At 39.0% G+C, this 20,638-nt stretch overlaps 1 protein-coding gene across 19 annotated transcripts in view; it reads left to right on the forward strand.

The window, feature by feature from the left end:
• LOC100650792 (polypyrimidine tract-binding protein 2) overlaps positions 1 to 20,638 on the forward strand; it is a 421,711-nt gene that overhangs the window by 269,720 nt on the left and 131,353 nt on the right. The window lies entirely within an intron of this gene.

Here is a 20,638-nt window from a genome sequence, read left to right on the forward strand (position 1 = left end):
AAATTTTCTACCGGAAACTTCATATTCGTCGAATATCCGTCGAACAAGCATCTTTCTATTTTAACTTGAAACTTCCAAGATAAACTCTTAGACTAACAAAATTACAAGTTTCACAGTCTATCCTAATATAAAAGCCACTGTGTTACATTACCATTTTCTATCTAAAGTATTCAATTTCCTATCATTCCTTTCATAACATCTAAAATTACGGTATTCAGCCTCTTATAAAATATCTCGAACAATATCCCGACTTTCGTGTTCGCGTTATCGACGGACGTCTTCGGTATCTTTTCTACTTTCCCGCGCATCATTATCGCGGAAGTTAGACGCGCTCCGAGGGATCAACTTTCTTCGCCACTGATGCCATGCATTTTCACCGTCGAGCTTCGTTTCTACTTGGTTTAGTAGGTTCACCGGCATCCTGTAAAATATTAATACGAATGCTCTCGGATGGAGTGAAAATTCGATACTCCCTACCCTCTTCGATCGGTCGTTCCACGCCACCCTGTCTTCCGCCATTTCTCATGGTGTTCGTTTCGCCTCGACTTCAACGCTTCTATAGGGTGTCTTGTACATTTAAAAATTTTGTCGCAAAAATGATTTTTCAGATATAGTTGAGCAACGTGTAACGCGTTAAAATTACGCAATCTGAATCGTTGGCACTGCATCGATTGTATTTCAGTGAAGTAAGAGAATCTTTTACGCATAGTTGAACTTATGTAATTCCAAGTTTGAATTTCATAAAACTGGTTTTCGAAAAGTTAGGTTCGAAAATTTCAACTTCCCTGTCTCCAACAAAGTAACTGGAAAAAAGTTGCCTCGTAACTTTAAACTTCGAAATATATTTTCAAGTACATTGCAACATTTTTCCGGGGGTATATCTTCGTGAATACAATTTCGATTTATTTGTCCGGATTAATCTTTCACAAACACACAAATCTATTCTGCGTTTCCTCTCCGACCAGAATTTTTACCTACGACCAAGGCAACTTACAATCCGAATTCGCTTTAATCTAAAATTAAAAAACAGCAATTGAATACGATAAATAAATCTAGTACTTGTTATTGTATTATATAATACGATAACGCAGCGATAACTAAATAATACGAATAAATCAATACAAATATGTAAATGTCTCAAAATACATAAAAGAGAGAATTGAAGATTGCACATGAAAAGAACACCCGATATACAAAGTGCTCACTACCACCACGACACCTCGCATTACACCGTACTCCAAATCTATTGCCAGCCGGGAATATTCAATGCGCTGGTCAGGTAAATATTCAATGAGGCTGCACGACGAAGAGTGCAAGAACTCTTAGATATATATTTTGCCTGCTTCAGCTGGACATTCTTTTCCTTATCATTTTTTTTTCTTCTGTGGCTATTTTCTTGTGAAATTAGGGCGTCCATCGATTTACTCGATGAGAGGTTGCTGGATGTGTTCGTCATAGTCAAACAAAATCAAATTATTCGTTGATTTGATTGACTCAAGTATCGTAGATTACGAAGCAAGATCATAAAGATCTGTAAATATCGTAATTCCAAATTTCAGGATCGAAGAAGTTCCTAAAGTTAGAGTTTTGGTACTTCGAGAGTTTATATGGCATTTGTGAAGAGGAAACCATAACTGTTTTCGAAAGTCTTTAGATGTGAGTACCGAAAGAAGCGAGAGTCTGAGGACTTAAAGATGCAGAAGTTCGAAGCTATCGAAGACCTATGAATTTGAGAAGTCAGAGAATAAGAAGCTTGAAAAGTTCGAGAATTTGAAAGTACGAAGCAGTGCTTGGCAGCTTAAAGACTTCGATTGAGTAGAATGTATCAAAACTCGTTAATTACGCGCTAAAACATTGGCGATTGAAAGCTTCTCGAAGATTAAAAAATTCGTGAATTTAAATTCCAAAATAGCAAATGTCCGCCAAAATTCAGGAGTTCGCTTAAAAAATGTTGACTCTCTCTTAAAGCTTTATTATCGGAATATCCACCCAAAGATTACTATTCATCAATTCTTCGTCGAGTTTCGTAATTACCATACACTCCATCATTATAAACTATAAAAAAGAAAAAAAAAACGCGCCTAAGATAAACCAATTCGGGGCATCAATATCAAAATGAAGCGTAGTAATAACTTCTTAAAATAGCCAGAGAGCCTCTTAAAAAAAAAATTCGATATCGCTCGGTGTCGAAAGATAATCAACCCTTACCCCATTCCATCCTTTCACGGAACAATTTCTTCATAAAAATCCCCTGCTTCCAGGTAACCTCTATTCTTGTTTCAAACGAACGAGTTTAACGCGAGAAGTTCGAGGAAAAATCAAGAGACAACCATCCACGCCTTGAAGAGAGAGAGAGAGAGAGAGAGAGAGAGAGAGAGAGAGAGGGAGGGAGAGAAAGGAGAGAGCTGGTCGACACTTGGCCGGGGCTAACTCGATTTTTGAAATTTCCATATTTATACGGGGGCCAGCCTCTCCATTTAAAAGTGTGCACACATCACACGTAGTCGTGTGCGAGCGTCGGTCTTGTTTCCCTTTCGCGCTCGACCACCCCCTTTTTGCGGGGTTAAAAAACGCCCGAGGCTTGAAAAAACAGAGCCACTCCCCCTTTCACCTATGATTAATTTAAACGTCCCGCCAGCACGATGGAACCTCAATTTTGCCGCGAGAGCCAATCGAGGAGGGACGTTTGATGAAGTTCGAAAGGGTACGAGTGTCAGTCGAGTCCTTTCACCGTGTTTTAAAGAGGGTGAAACGGTGGTGAATGGTATTTAATAGGAATGGGTTTGAGATTCGAAGATGCCTTATGTAACGGTCGAAGGTTTGGCTTAATTTCGTGTTTTGTTCTTTCAGGGTAGCAGATGATTTGACGTTTGTTTCGACAAAATAGTACTAAAAAGTATTAGGACAATTAAAAATAAGTTAAGAGTTAAGAACCAATTAAATATGCTTTATTTTATTTACACTCGTCGTGAGGAACCATTATTTCGATCATATATATATTTCATAATAAATGATCTTTCAGGAAGAATTGTTCGAAACCGTAACAACCCTTAACGACCGCAATTAATTAGATTTACCCGTCTACCTACCTCACTTATCTTTTTGCATAGATTAACTCAAACTTTAAGGAACGATCTTCAAACAACGCAAAACCTAATAAATCGATCTCTTTTCCTAAATTATTTCAAATCTTAATAAAACCTTTACGGTCACGAGTAACTAGATTTAGTCTTACCTCAAACTTTACCAAACGACTCCGAATCACGCAAAGATAATTAGAGACATATCTGGTACGTAAAAACCGATAAATAGTCGAGTCACTGTAGGCATCGAATCGAATTAAAATCCAATAATCGTCGTTCATGGATCGTCAGCGGAGGGAGGGGGTTGAAACGGGAGTAAGAGGAGAGAGCGGAGAAAGGGCCATTGATTCAATTTGGAGGAGAAAGAGAGGCTGACAGACCGGCCCATCGGAAACGGCACCCGCGGGAACCAAGCGCGGCAAAACTCTTCTCTTCGTGGTATTTTATTTCGCGTATTTATAGAACCGGGGGCCGCGTATTTTCATGACCGGAACGAAACGCGCCGGACGCGCCATGGGACCAGCGAAGAATTTGATTTACGCGCCACTCGACGCTCGTACGTCCTCGCGATGCGTCGCGCTACTCTAAACCTGCAATACCATCGATGGCTCGCTCGGATCTCGGATTTTTGTTTGTTTTATCGTAGAACGCAGGCCCTACATTTAAATCGAGATGGACTTTTCGGAATAGTAGGCTTGATATTGAAATATTTAAGAAATTTGTGACTGCGGTTTCTCAGCTTTTAGAACGTACGAAGGATTTTTGATATGAGGACTTTTTTGTGGTATATCGTGAGAAGATTTGCTGGTTCGTAGAATTTGCTGTAGATGTATGTTCAATAAATAACCGTTAGTTGCGATTTTTATTATTGGATGTTTCTGATAAATTTATAATCGGAGATGTTGAGGAAGTGTGAAAAAAAAAATTAATTTCAACGATACAACAAGCTCGACAATAAATTTCCTTTCAAACTAAAAAATCTAAGAGAATAAAGGCACAGCAGAAACGCTTCACAAGGAACCATCGATAGAAACGAAATCTCAGCAATTAAATTCTTCAGTGTCCACTCGAATTATACCGATGGAGGCACGTGAAACAAAGAAACGTTTGAATCGTCGTTCGAAAGACTTAACTGGACCGCGAATTTCCCTCTTTGACGGACAATGGCGTTCCTCGTCTCGATCGTGGCCTTTAATTATTCTTATGGGAATTAGAACGCACCCAATTGTTGCGGCCTGGACCCTGGACACGAAAGCATGGTCGTTTCACGTGCGGTGACCCGGAAGTTCCTTCCTTCAGTGAAGAAAAGAAACGGATCATTATCTGCAATACGGTGGTTCCTTTCCAAACGATCTGTTTCGGTGCTGTGTTTTCTTCGGGCCGACCAAACGCATTGTTCTCTACGCTCTTTCACTGTTTTCGATGGTTAGTCGATATAGATACTGAACGGTTCTGGCAATTGCTATTAACTCGTCGGAGTTGGAACTGTTTTAAGAGTTTATGTAAACGTTAGAGGGAGAAAAATCTAACTTACAGGGATGTAAATTAGATTTTTTAAATCAGGAAGGACTCAAGGTGATATAGGAAAGTTGTAGTAGGAAGAAGAGAGGAAATCGCTAATTTTGAGTTACTGAAATTCCTTGGAATTCTTTAGATTTGAATTTTTACTCGCGCTTTTATAATTATTTTATTTTCCATCTTCGGTGAAAAGAATTTGAATTTTATAGAATTTATCGTGTAATTATTTTTTTTTGACGACCGTTAGTAAAAATTATTACTGCGGAAGTGTATAAAATTTGTTCTTTTCAATGATTTTCTTCGATATTTTGCAAGGGAAATATTTGGAGTTATTGCAATTGAAATTTTCTAAACCACAAATCACTATAATCTGTTGCAATAATACGAGCATGCTAAATCAATACTCCATACCCCAGGAAACGAGAAAATGAAACAAAATGGTTGAAGGAAGGAATCTGGCTACTACAATGATAAAAGAAAGAGAAAACGAAGAAAAGAGAAGCGTCAATCCGTGTGCTTTTGAAACGAGACGAGGCGTGATATCTGGAGGGTGTGCAGGGAGGGGCGAAAAGAGAAGAAACAGAGAACGCAGAGAGGGAGCTTTCCTTCCGAGTGTTCGAATGGAATTAGTTAGCTCATCCGTCGCCCAAGGGACGTTAGCCTACTCTCGGACGCCGGAAATGGAGTAACTCGTGGCTGCTCGAGCGTTTGTGAGCTAACAAGTCCCTGCAATCCGGTTTATTTTCGACGACAGGACTCGAGCTCGGTTCAGCCACTTGACAGCCTCTCTCCTATCATTCTCTCTGTGTACTCTATGGAATTCTCTGTCGAGCGATTCCCTCCGCTTTGGATTAATGATTTTCCAGATTTTAGGGGGGTGGTGGATTTACTATGGTGCCGCGATGGCGGAAATACGGTTCTAAGTTTGGATTATATGATATGACTTTGCAAAGCATTGGAAATTCAAGTTTATTGGAGTAACAGTATCGTTAATTATGAAAAAACACGTTTTAGAATTTATTAAGATGATTTATGGGAGTAGGTGGTTGATAGCGAGTAACAAATATATTGTACTTTTAACGTATTTCCTAGAATAATTTTAAAAGGCGAAAATATATTTAAAAAAACGATATACGTGCAGTGCAAAGAAAGAAGCAAATTATTTTTCGTACGTATTTGTCAGAATTTTTCAGTTACGTGCTATCTTCTCGCCACACCAATTTATGTATACGTAAATAACGACTATTTCGTTCAACTTTTTGTAGTAATCGCCTGCACTGCGTAAAAATAATCGAGCATTAAAATTGGATGCATTTATTATCTACAAATTGCAGGGGAATTAAATTTCTAGAGTGTGCTATCATTGACACGAAGCGATAGGACAATAAAAAGAGGTGTAAAGTTTCTGAGAGGGTAAACGTTCCTCGACTTTGCCTCGATCCGCAGTAATATCTTAACGAGCCGATAGAAATGCACTTGCGTCGTAATATCGAGAGTGTCTCTTATCGAACGCGTCGCGAAAATGTTTCCTTTCCTCGAAGGGGAAACAAGGGTCCAGCAATATTCAAAATTAAATTTGAACGACCCGATTTCTCTTACTCCTTTCATCCTGTTTCTTTTTTAAATGCATATATCGCAATGAAAATACCGTGTTTGCAATGAAAATACGAATTTTAAATTTCAAAAGCTTGTTCTTTAAACATCTTTTCCAATTTGAGATCTTTTACTCGTTTATACCAATTTCAAAAATACAACGAAGCTGTAAAATATAGAATGAAATTTTTATTCCGCGTATTTTTGAATTTCTTTCGTGCGATTGCTCTACGTGTTGTAATAATTCGACTAGTTTATGAAGATTCCTCGATATTTTAGAAAAATATTAGAATGAAAAGGGACCAAGGTATCCTAACAGCTGGATTCTACGTTAAAATTCGCTAAATACCCCGCGACTTGATTTAATCGATTCGAGGCTGCAGCAAGGACATCAGAGATCCCCCTGAAACTAATAAATCAGCATAATTTCGTCATGAATGCATTGAGTGCGCCATTTACAAAACTGAAAATCCGTCGAAATACTCGACTTTTCCGCGTTACGTCTTTCTCGACAGTTTCTCCGAGCATCGTCTGTCGACGTCTTGCGTCCCTCCGAGCTGGCAGACGGCTGAAAGTTTAATTAATTCGTGACATTAGGCCAGGCGTAAAGTGATATCCGTGTATACGAATTAAAGGCGACATTTGAAGCTATGCGCGCACGCGCGTTAAGTGACACTCGAGCGACGCAACGCGGGAAATTTGTATAAGGAACGAGGCGAAACGTCAACGCGTCCGTTAATTCCGACGCGAGACTCGTGATAGCCGTAATGAGATGACTTAATGACTTGGTCGTGTACAATTTAAACGGCTCGTTGCGACAGAAATTGGATCGGTCGCGGGATCCTCGTCGTTTGATGTCCGAGGCGAACGAGCGACGCTATTGACCGATGAAAATCGAAATGGCGAGCTCGTCGTGAGTCGAATAACGAAATGATACGGATTTCGAAATGCTAGAAGAGAATGTATATTAAAGTTGTTGAAGAGGTTGGTTTCGGATTTTTCTGGTTTCGAAATAAAATAGAACGACAGCGGAATACGAGGCAGGATAGAAATAAGGATTCTATAACCAGCAAGATTCTGATACTTGGTGAGATTTGGAACCACGTTTGACTGATTTGAATCTGAGATTTGATATTTTCCTCTTTCGTTGTTCCATTCGAAGAACGTTTAAGAATTATCACGAGGAATAATTGGGGAAAGAAGTGTATTTTAAGTCGCTTATTAGTTTGTTCAGTAATCTTCAAACAAAGTATTAACTACAAAAAAGATTCATCGCGCGTATCCTTCCACTCAAAACCCAACAAACCAACTAATCGCACTATTTCCTTTTATCACTGCGCGAAACATTCTCCTCGAAAAAATCCGCAAAACGCTCACCTACGAAAAGAATCTTCCGCTTTGGAGAGCGAGTCGACTTAGAAAATTTATCTAATCGCGTACTCGATTAAAGAGTCGTGAAAGAAACACGAAACAGCGAGGCACTGAAGAAGATCCGGTGAGTGAAAAAAGGGGGTTGAATAGGGGAAAAGAGAGGAGCTGGGTGTAGGGGTAGGCGTGACGCGAGGAAACTTTTTGATAACACTTGCAAATTGCTTTCGAAAATAGAATAACAATCCAATTTCGAGGCAGTCGCGGTGGTTCACTGAGGGTGCTGGGACGTGTCGTCGAAAGGGATGCAGAAAGAGCGGCGGGGTGGGGCAGGGGGGGATTGGGGGCGTGTGACGACCAGTGCACGTATTACAGATGCAATCTTTTCGATGTGCTTGAAAACGTTTGGAAACGTCAGAGGGAAGGAGAGGATGTTGTAAATGTAACGTACAAAAGAGTGAAAATTCTCTTCTTTCTCGTCTTTCGCGTTATTTTTCTTTTCTTTATCTTTTTTCGTTTTGAGAAAGGAATAAAAGTAATAATTTTATGAAAAGGAAAATTTATGTATTCTTCGTCTCATCTTCGTTTTTGATCTTTTAAACTCCAGTTCGGAAGAATGAAATACCGAATTGATCCGTTTTTGTTTCAAAGGTTGAAAGTTTTGCAGATTTGATCGAGTGTAAAGAAACCAACGAATCCGAAGGATATCCATAAATGGCTTATTTCTATAGCTTATTTTTTATAACGTATAACTTTGCAAAAAAGCTAAGCATCTCTTCGTTTTCCAAAATAATTGGAGTCAAACAGGCTGGCCCTGTAGCTGGATGGTTTTTCTAGCAAATTTTCCTTCCCTTTTACCCCGAGAACAATTTGTTGGAGGGCAGGAGGCCACAAAATGGCGGTTGCTAGCGGTTACGGTATCCCGAAAGTCGATCGACGGTAAAATCGAGCCATCGAACACCGGCCAACGGCCATTTTTCCCCGCCACATAATAGCAATTACATCGGGAGGAACGATCGAGTCCGGCTCGGCCCGGAACCGGAAGGGACGCTCCACGATTGTCCGGATGCCGTTGAAGATTGCGCGTCTCTCGCGATTTTCGTCCATCCGACGATCGCTATCCGCCAGAAAACCGTTCCTCCCTCTTTACAGATTGGATTCCAGAAATAGTTTCGCGGAGAAAATGACGCGTCTGTGAAACGCTAATGGGAAATTTGTTGGTTAGGGGACTGTTTTGCACTTTGCGGTTTATGGGTAGGTTGCTTTCTATCTTTATTTTGCATTATATTTATATTTATTCTTCGTGTTTAATTATTTATCCCCTGAAAACTATGGAATCGTTATTAATCCATAATAGGAATAAGAATTTAGAATATCGTACGTTGTCGTATGCTACAATGACACGAACATTTACATGTCCGTAGCAATCTACGAAATGATTCGTGAGAAAGTAGGCTATTCCATTAAGAGAAAGTTGAAAATTTTATAGTACCATAAACTTAATTGCTTTTCCTAATCTTCTAACTTCGTCTTATTTGACGGAAAGTAAATAGCACTTGGTCTGTTATGACAGTCATGCACGTGAATTTAATGAAGCGACAATTGTGTTTCTTTTTAATGGAATACTGAAAGAGGACATTAGGAAAATTAAACAGAAAGAATTGAGAGAAATGTGTCTCTATAACGACGATGAAAACAAATCGATTCTAGATGAAAGTAATTTCATCCTATAAATTAGTAATTGTAAAAAGTTAAAAGTAATTGTAAGAATGAATGACATTTAAACGATGCGCTAAACTATTCGCTAAAAATTTGTGGAAAGACGACTTTTAGACGTATCTTTCAAATTAATTTAGTCTAGAAAGAAAAGTTTCGAGAAGCGGCTTCTATTTTTACGGAATCGTGGTTCGCTGCAGCCAATCGCTCTGACTACTTCTTCGGTTATTAAAAGTTAAACAATCTGTTAACCGGTGAATATTAAAAAACTTTCTCTGGTAGACGCGACCATTAATATGATAACGATGGCCGTTTTTTTCTGCTTTAGTCTTTCGTAAACAGTATTTTCCAATCAAATATTCCAATTATCGTGAAAGTTCAAATCATAGAACGTTCGGATATTTGTCGAAAATTTGTATATATTTTGCGTAAGATATGGCACAGGCGTTCCTATATTTTCAGAAATCGAATAAAAAGATGGTTGGATAAATAAATTTTCTCACTTTCTTCAATGGTAGATCATGGGCTAAATAAATGTTCAATTTTTACGATACAAACGATCGTTTAGCAGCAACTGGTAGTTTCCTCGAAACCCGAAAATTCCTCTTTTTAAATTCCACGACATCTATCTAAAAATTAGGTCGAAATAAAGAAAGGCAGAGGTGTAAGAATATTTGCAGGATCCCTTCTTGCCGATATCAGCATTGCAAACAGTAATGTCGGTAGCAACTCGTCGTGGAAGCCGCGAAACCTACTACCCCCCATCAGGCCATTTGTATCGGCGATCTCTCGAAGGGGTTGCTCTCCGCGAGGAAGCGGATGCTTTAAATTTCATCTGCACCAGAACCGACCTTAATCGCATCCGACCGACTAAATTTCCCATTCGTGGTTCTCCTTCGGGACCGTTTTCATCGCTGGCGCGATAATAACGCCGACAGAGTGCTATACGGGGATGAAATCGAAATTGTATCGGGCATAACAGAAATATAACGCGCCCTTCTGGTCATCCAATGTGATCTTTTACTTTCTGAGGGATCCTATCGTAATTTGGCTGGCGCGCGGTATTTCAATTTACATCTTCATACGTGCAAAAGAAAGATTTCTCGCTGTTCTACGTTCAATTGGTATTAAACTAGTATTTAACAAATGTATAAATTCTACAATGATCAGAACGGTGTACGAATACTTTTGGTAGTCGTACTGGATAATATATAGTTCATTTCGAACCATTCATCTTTCATTGCCTCTTTCATTTTCACTGAAAACTAACAGCGTGAACAGCCTGTATAGTATTCGTACTAGTATCTATGCATGTAATAATATTTATAATAGTTGGTAGTGAGCAGAAAGCAGCTCGTAACACTCCTAACTAAACAGTACGCGCAGTAAGATATAAAAATAAATTATACAGAAACATCGGGGCTGTTTGTCGAATTATATGAATTCTCGCGAATAGCGGTAACACGTTCGAAGGATAACCTATTGCCACATCCGAAAATCTATCGTTTCTCATCCCCAGAGATCGACAGAGATCGACAGAGGGTTGGAATTCGAAACGCAAGTATAAAGAAATCGCGTTTCCTGCCGAATATCGATCAACTTTGCGTCTATTCGTAATTCTTCTCTATATCTGCATCGTTCTCGAGTCGATAGGATGGTATGCACATAACTTTCGGTCCGGATCAGGCGATCGAAACGATCCCCGGAGAATATCCGACGGCTAGCCGGATGAAAATTTACAGTTGCTGATTCGAATGTCGGTCAGCTCGCTGTATAAGTTGCCGTTCTTTTTTTCCCGCGAACGATTTCTGGCCCGCTGGGCCGAATATTGCAAATTTTCTTCGAATTTTGTGCAAATTTTCCATAAAGATTGGTTTGCCATATTTTTATAACAAATATTTCGTATTTGTTATGGCAAATATCCGGCATTTGTCGTACCGGCTGTCTCGTTTTAGTCGGTTCACGCAAATTTTTATCGAGGAGTCGAGGCACTTGTGTCTGAAACTACTTATTATATTAAGTTATACCTTTATAAGTAAAATAAAATAAAATAAGATAAAAATAAAAATTGCCGTTTTGTAAGTGTCACAGATATCGAAGGAAACTAGCGCGAATTATCAAATCATTTATAGGAATTCCTCGCAACCCTCATTCTCCCCCTTTACCATTAATCCCTTCGAAACGCAAAGAAAAAGGACTGAAATTTCACGCAGCCAGGTTTTTGCCGGTCACGAAGGTTTATTTTCCGCGACGCTGGTATTTTCCCCGGGTCGCTTTGAAATTCATGAGGACGAATGGCTTAACCGCGTAAGAAAGGAAGTTTCGCGGCGGAAAAAGTCGCGCGGTGGTAAAACGCGTTCCCTATTTGCGCGTCACGGCGTCGAGTGCTTCCTCGATATTTGAATATCCGCTTTTCGTTGAAATTAAATGCGATTGCTGGCTGCTTGGGAGTTGTTGCCTCGAACGAGATTGCAAGGGTCGTCGCCACCCCTTTCGCTCCGCGCGCAACAGCCCGCCGTCGCTTTCTTTCGGTTTGTTCCAGTCCGCGGAAACGCGCAGAGTTCGCGAAGGGAAAGAAATTCCGCGACGAAGAAGTTGCGAATCGAATACGTACATTGAAACATCGAATGTTTGTCTTTCGTCGAGGGATACGGAAGAATGTTCGGTGGCTGGTTCGAATAAATTGGAATAAATCGTTTTTCGATTACATCAGGGTTAGGGGCGAGGATGTGAATTATCCGCGTTTCTATCGAAATTTAATGGTCTGTGAAAAGGGTGAATGGGATTGATTTGTTGATCTTCGATGTAAGCAGGTTTTCAGGCAGCTTGTTTAATCTACTGATTTCGAAGATGGAGGAATTGCTTCGAGTTTTATACGTATATACCGTTATAAAGTCGGCCAGTCGTAATTTGCTTGCCGGTCTGTGACATAAGCGGATCTTTTGCTTTAATTTGCTGCATTTAGAGATCGAGAAAAGTGAATTTCTTGGAATTTAAAAAATGCGTGCTGTTACAGACCATCCGCTCGTTTATGTTTTAGTACAACGAATCTATGATTGCTCGGAAAGTTACGATTATGACCATTAGATTCTTTGGAATTGATTAAAAAAGATTCCGATATAAAGGAAAGACGTTTCTTACATCAAATTAAGCATCCAAGACTCGATAATACATTAAGAAGCCCAAAGGATGGATCGAAAACTGAAACGCAGAAGCCCTCGAGACGACAAAGACTGGAGTCAGTTACACCGGAGGATGAACTTGTTGAGCTTGGATCGGATCGATATTCCTCGTCTCGAAAGGAAACTATCACCGAACAGCTCGGTATAACAATACTCAATTACGATGTTCCGCCACAATCGTCTGTAAAACAACGGGGAGACCAGGTAATCCCAATAAACCGCGAAACCGTTGAACCGGCCTGAATAGGAATCGTGAAACAATCGGCCTAGTCCTCGAAGAAAATATCACCGGACCGAATCGCGGTAACGATATTCAATTGCAGATCCAACGCTTGCTTCAGGGAACCTCAATAAACCACTCTTGAAACGTCGAAACCAAACCAGTCGGTTAAAAACCTGGAATTTTGCTCCACGTCCCACGAATTTTCGCTAATTAATTCTCTTACCGTTTAGACAGATAGTTCCTTTACGGGGATGTTCTTTCATATTGTTTCGTTTTAAAGGGTTTGTGGATGTTTGAGGAGTAGACGAATGATTTGGATGTTTGGAAATGTGATTTATTTTATCATTGGAACGTGATTCGTCGAAAACCAAGAAATTTGAATGTTTGGGGACCTGTTCTTTAGGATTCTCTTCTCTCGGCGATTTGTGGAAGGGTCCAAATTTTGTGTTTGAAACTTGTCGATGGATATTCGAAGAGCCTTCGATCTGACAGTAAATTTGGATTCAATTCTACTCTTAGTTCGTTATTTTGGTGTAATATCTTTGTATTTGTTGGAAAAATTTGTTGGCGAAATTTTGTTCGCTCGTAGCTGATCAGTTTTCGTTGAATTATAATGTCCAGTTGAAAGTCAGAGGTCAGTGATCATTCATAACTCAAACGTAACTGGAACAGTTTCAATCAAACCTGCAAGTTGTATAACTGGAACGTGAAACAAATTGCAAACGTGATACGACCTAGTTGGAACGCAATTGGTCTTTAAAAAATTGATTTCAAATTTAAATTATGATAAATATTATCGTAGGAAATTCTGCAAAAATTCTTCGATTACTTCCGATAAGTTTGTCCGATCAACTGCGTTCTCGAGGCGCGTATACCCGTCATCGTCGTTTTCCAGCAAACTGTTCGCGGTCTTGTCAGATTCGCGGCAGTCTAACAGCATGGATTATAATTGCTTTACACCGTGTTACTACATTTCCTCTGTTCGAGTCTCTGTTAGAAACTTGCCGAAACGTCGACGCTGCTTTTCGTTTTCGTCAACATCCCTTGTCTGAATGCTTTCTCCAATGATTATGATATTAGACTGACATCTCAGAGAACAATTAAGAAAATTTTATCCTCGTACGAACGATCGTCAAATTCTTCGAAAATCATGGAGGTAGTCAAAGAGAAGCGGAGAATGTTTATAAGCGAAGACGATCGAGATGATAGTAAGAAAATAGGAACGATCGTTATACGCTACGTTATACAGGAAGTAAAAATCGAAAACAAAAGTCCAACCGCCTAGTAAATCGCAATCTCGCCCAATTTCATAATCCCAATTAAATACCGTGTACGCAAAACAAACGAAACCACGGAAACACTGCCACTAAAATCGATAATCCAATAAAGAAATTACACCGAATGTTCTGCAACTAGTAATAGCCGTAAAAATAGCCGTCGCGGATTGCAAATGAAACAAAATCCAAATTTTCCGCTAACGAACACCCCCGCACGTGCGTGGCCGAGCATTTCTGTGCAGTGTCCAGAGAATTCGTCGTTTTTCAGCGTCGTTAACTCGTCCCTTTGTTTCTCGCTCGCGTCACGCTGTATTAAAAAACAGAAAGGAACGATGCTCGCTTCATTTGCCCGGCGATCTGGCCGTGATTCAGTTTCAGCAACAAAGCTACCGGCGCTACAAAGTGAGTTTGCCGGCTTTTCCCTTCTTTCTCTTTCGACAAAAAACAAAAAGAAAAAAAGAAGAAGGAAAGGAGAAAAGAGTAATAAAACACAGAGGGAAGGAGCGAAGTAAAGTAGCGGGACTGAAAATGCGTGTCGAAAGGGCAAAAAAAAAAAAAAAAAATGAAAGTGGAGAAGAGGAAAAAATAACACAACTGAAAGGAATTCTTCCTCCGGCACGTGTCGTTATGCGAGCGGAAACGCGCGTAAATCCATCTGTCCGAGGACATTTTTTAAAGCGCGATACTTTCGCGACCGAGCAACGAGAAAATGAGAAACGGCCTTCTAGAATTTTCGAATTTTTACGAATTTTTGTTACCATAAAGAATGGTTGTGTACTATTTTAGTGTGTTATTCTAGTTCAAGGTCTTATTGTACGATTGAATTGACATTATTACGGGGCATACGTATAAAATTATTTTTAAGGTCGTAGGTTCATAACGTTTGAATTTGTGAAACAAAATTGTGCACTTAAAATTTTATTTATTAAATGCCTTGGTAATAAATATACGGTAATAAAAATGGAATTCGAAAGTTTTACAATTAAACCAACGTTATTGTAAAAAAATCATACATTTTAGGTTCTGCGTCTGTAACTTTTGAATTTAACCTGTACTTACGTAATAGAGTTAAGAAACGAGTAAAAAATGAAGTGAATCAGTTTGTCTTGTAAGAAGCTCGTATATACAAAAATATTCGATCTTATGTACGAGTGTATTATTTTTAATCTCGCGTTAATGGCCATATCATCAGCTAGAATTTTAATTGGGTTCAATGAAAGGGTTGATATTATAGTTTCGTAACGTTAAAAGGTAGCAATATAGATTGAAATTTGCGAGAGGGAAATTATGTAGCAGAGAATGGAACTTTGATTTTGATTGTTTCAATTGAGGGCGCGTATAATGGGGGAAATTGAGCTTCGAGATGGCGAACGTGATGTTGTAGTTCACAATGATGGCATACAGAAACGCGAGGATGATTCTCTTTCTTTCTCTTTTTCTTTCTGTTTTTTTCTTTTTTTTCTTTTTTTTTTTTTGTTACAATCTCTTTTTTATTCGTTCGTTGTTATTATATTGTGTTTTAATTGGTTTTTTTAAATGTTCGACTGTGCTCGAAGTTCAGCAAAATTGAATGTGGAATATAAATGTGTTTAATTGGTCGATTGAAAGTACGAAAGTGTAATTTGTGTCATTAAGCGTAGAGTTGTTGGGAAGTTAATGAACGAGGAATTGTTTTCCATGCAACATTTCCAGATTTACATTTCGAGTATTAATTATTTTTGTTTTAATGTTTCTCCACTTCAGGAATTTACTACGTTCCTGCACCTTCGTGGATCTTTGCATTTATGTATTTCTACGTTATTTTACATTTCTCCAATCTCTACGCTTTACATATCTAAATTATGGATTTTCAATATTTTGCAATTCTTTAAGTTTATTATTTGTTCTATAACTTTTATATTTTTCGTATATTTGCACCTCCTTCTTTTTATACTTTTTCTGTTTTTGTATTATATTTCTGTGTTCCGCGTTTCTACATTCTTCCATAATATGTTCATAGATGGTGGAATGTAGAAAATTACAAAGAAAACCTCTAGTCTAGCTCGATGTACCAATTAAGATGGAACCTTCTAATCAACCTCATTAACCCATAAACACGAGTGTTTCGCGAGCAGAGCAAGATGCATATTTAATTATGAAATGATTACAAAAGTATGGCTACCAGTTGGTTCGATAGTGGATGTTGTTAACTCGAGTTTCTGTTTCGCGTTATTTATACTTCGTACAACGAGATGAAAAATACAAAAAAGGGGGGGAGGGGGAGAATTGTTGAATAAAAACCGAGGACGAAATTTCCCTACTCGATCGGTTTTGCAATTCAATGTTTCCCCTCAATTTTGTGTTTATCTGACATCGATTGCTGATAATGCCCGCGTATGCGAGGGTAAAAGAGGGTGTTCCATCGTAGAAATTTTCATTCGTGATGAATGTTAACGAGAATTTAAACTGCAACAACGGATAAATAATTTTTACGGCAGTCTGTGATAAAAGTTCGATTTTCTCACGAAAGAGATTTTTCGATATGGGACAAGGCTAAGGTCAACCATCGTTTGAATTAAAGAATTTTTTGAACATATTTTTGAACGAACTATAAAAAAACTAATTTTACAAGTTATAAGTAATTTTTCAAATCGCTAAACAATTATTTAATGATCATGATATCACGAAAGGTGTCTGCTTCTATACGAAGATTATTTAATAAATCAGTTACTAAATATATCAATAATAATCCCCAAAAATAGAATAGAATAATTAAAAATTCAAAGATTAATTGAAAGGGCAAATCGATAATCTACAATTCACAATCATCGGCAAATCGTCGCTCAAACTTGCAAGAACTCGACGAAAACATCGTCCAACTCGCAGAAACAGTGAATTTCGCAGGATTGTCTGAAACTTCCTCTATACTATTAAATATAATAAAAAGACGAGAGAAACTACCAGCGTCGTAAGAAGAGACGACGAAATAAATTCCACGAGACGTATTCTCTGATCGCAAGTTGATCCAATTTAATATGGCAAGCAGGAATCACGAGGCACGATCCACTTTCTTCTCTTTCTTTCTCGGTTCTCTTTGTATCTCGAATATCGAATCGGTGTTCGCGGGTGAATGGCGTTCCCCCCATTGCATCGGCTCGAAGCGTTTTCACCCTAACGAGCGGCTTTAATTTCTGCCCTGTTTCCGCGTCATTTGCTCCAGAGAAGGGGCTCGATGAAAATCACGACAGGCTGACACAAATCTTCCGGCTCATACAAATCTTCATTCGGTTATCTGGCTCGCTGACTCGAATTCTCGTCGTTTTCCAATTTTTTTTCTTGTTCTTTCCCCTTTTCTTCTTTACTTCTGGATCTTCCCTTTTGCCTCCTTTCCTTCTTCAGTTCTAGACTTTGAGAAAGGGTTGATTCGGGCAACTTTGTTATTTAACGTTCTTGGATTTTTTAGTTTCGGACTTGATCTCGACGATCAATCAGAAATTTTGTCATGGATAGTGAATTTTACGTCCTTAATCCAGAATTTTTTAATTCAATAACTTAATGTAATGTAATGATCTAATAATAATGGATTTCTTAATTTTTGGTTTTATCGTTACGGTTTACGGTCTATTATTATGGCTTGATTTCTTAATCTGTTGATTTATTATTAGGTTTTATTTATTTAAAAGTAGTTTCTGTTTTAAGGTTTTCAACTTGACAATTCCTGATCATCAAACACGAAGCAACGACTATGCCAACGAGTATCGTTATATCTCTAATATTCTATGTTACATCGTTCGCTATATCACTGCCCCCCATGAGAAATCGATGACTAAATAAAGAGAAAAATAGACGCTGAATCTTGGACACAATGTTGTAGTAACACGAAATGATCAACCCTTGATTCTGGTCAAGCTGGACTTGGATCACGATCCATTTGTGCCGGAGGGTAGAAACCAACCCTTCCTGTCCGTTTCTTCGATAGCTTGATTGTTGACCTTTCGACCATAACTGTATTTTCACATAGCGTGTCGTGAACCATGTGTTTGATATGCTTCAACATGATTTATGTATTGTAGTTGATGGTCCTGATGTATCAAATAGGTCAGAAAATTGGAAGTTTTGCTCCAAGTCTTTTTCTATTCTGAGAAGGCTATTTTTTTATTCTGAATGTTCGCAGTGATTGTATCAAATTTGTTAATTAATTAGACGCTAATATGGTGTCACAGAAATCGTTATTAATTATTATATAGCATTAGAGATCTCTGTCTTTTTTTTTTATTATTTCAGAAAAGAATTTGTGTCTTCTTTCACTATTGCCACGAGGAAATCCGCAAACCGCCGAAAAAAGAAAAGAAGGGCGATATTCCAAGTACAACTAGCTTATCCCTACACAATTTTCCAAAGAATTCCAGACACGAAAGATCCTTTCAGGTACCTATACGTGTCTGCCGGAACGATACACGAATCCCGGTGACGCGGTACCAGAGCCATCCATCTTGAAAAACGATAACCGGCTCTGTGTTGCAGCGTCTTATCGCGAGGACTATCTCGAGCTAATATTATTTCACCGGCTCAAAGTGTAGCCACGCTCATCCTCGACAGCCTCTTCGAAAGATTTCGCGTGAAAACTCACTTTCACGAGGGTAGTTCGATCGTCTGGCACGATCCATCATCTTGTCGCGATTTTAGGGGCAACTTTTACGGGATTTTCATCGAATTCGATAGATGTTTCTTTGTTAATTCCATAAAAAGTTCTATTTTTGGTGGACTTTGCGAAATTGTTACGAAATTGCTTGTATCAGATTGTATTGATTTGGTGAAGTCTGTAGTTTGTTGAAAGAGATTTCCCGTTGATCGAAGGATATTTCGGTTTTGATTTTGTAGTTCGGTACTTTGGTTTTGAATCTTGCGGAGCGTGGGAGGATCGATTTTGGTTCTGCGGTTTGAAGTTTCGGATTTGAGATTGATGTCGGAAAGTAAGCTTCTTTGTTTTTGATAATGATTAAATCGTGGAAGCTCGAAAGCGTATATCGAATTTTGCTAGCGCATATTTTGAACTCTGAATTTTCATTATATTTGCATTAACCAACAGCTTCTGTCTTCTATGTTCATAGTTCAACAAAATATCTCTTTATCATTAATATCCATATTTAATAAATTTTATTTATATCGGAAACATCTCGCAATAAATACATTCCTGGAATAAATTCCTAAAATTACATAAGCGAAATAATAACCCCGAAGTGTCGCAAATAAAATAAAGTTATAAAAATTCTGAAACAAAAGAGGCTTCCAAAATATCAACGATCCAAAACATCTCCTTTTACATGCTCGTTCTCTTCCTCGCCAAAAGCGCAAAAACATTCTTATTATCCCAAAGCGAGCTAGTCAAACAAATCTCCGGGAAGTACCGAAAAGACCAATTAACCCCCAACTACCAACATGACTGTCAGAGAGAGGATCCATTGTCCACCCTAACTTAACTCGTAACGGGCCGGAAACGTGGCCCAGTTAGCTATGTCGTCGAGCAAATTGTCAAGCAAGCGGAGCGCACCGCGTGTTTGCCCTGCAATTAATGCGAGTCGCGCGAATCCTCCTGCAAATAACCGCAGGGGTGAGAAAGAGCAAGAGAGAGAGAGGTGGGTTGCGAGGAAACTCATCGGATCGCGTTGCAGCTCGGTCGTGAAATTGCTTTGTCAACCGGCGAAGACCCTCCGAAGGGACTGCAGACAGCTGGCCAGACGATCGTGAGACGATTTTATGCGCCTCGTCGGACACGTGAGATCCGGACTTTAAGCGTCCAAGAAATTGCCAGCAAATTCTTCGTATTTCAGTACGCGTGTGCCTTGTTTCGTCGAGGATAGTTATGTTTGAATTTGGTTTTTTGAGATTTTCGACTTGTTTGAAGTGGTTCGACGAACAGAGAGGCCTTACGTGATCATTGATTTTCGGTTTTTGTCTGCACGTGTACGTTATGTAACCGAGAATAGAGGCGTTCAAGCTTGAATTTTCTAAAGGTTTGTGGTCATTTGCGAGGGTTTCGGGTAGTTCGAATAGACCAGGGTAATCGAGGTTGCTCAGAAAGCATTTTCTGTAACGAAAAACCCTTCTTATTATAATAATTTATTATAATAATTATGGAGAAGGGATGGTTTAGGTAGTTCTGTTTGTTTCGTAGTTATCGTTTTGCCTACTAACTTGTAATAATTTTACTGAAATAAGATTTCTGACAAATGGACTATTTGGAAGGATTTTCTCTCTTATGGTCGAGGGGTTTGTAAGGGAGAAGACAACGTCGATTGTAGTAGAAATAAAATACAATTATACAATAACCTAATCGACTCTGTGGATGAAGGAAAACTCTTTAAGAGTCTCTTACGACGCGGAGAAACGAAGGAAGGAGAGTTTCATATATTCGCCGGATATACGCCGGTAGCTTCATCCTTTGGCTGATATCCGGCGCAGCCAAACCACCACCGGACCTACTCTATTATTTACTTCCCGCGAATCTATGGATTATGGAATCTTCGGAAGAGAGGTTTCCCGATTCTCGTCTTTCAATTCTCTCCACTCATCCGCGGACCGGATCGAGATCTTTGATGGGCTTCGTGGTTCAGTGAATGGCGAGCGGATTGCATGAACTTTTAGGAAATTACAAGACAGAAGCGAAATTACTAAAATTGAAAAAAATTCCTCTCTTGC

This window comes from Bombus terrestris, chromosome 16, assembly GCF_910591885.1.
Source record: "Bombus terrestris chromosome 16, iyBomTerr1.2, whole genome shotgun sequence".
Lineage (NCBI taxonomy): Eukaryota > Metazoa > Arthropoda > Insecta > Hymenoptera > Apidae > Bombus > Bombus terrestris.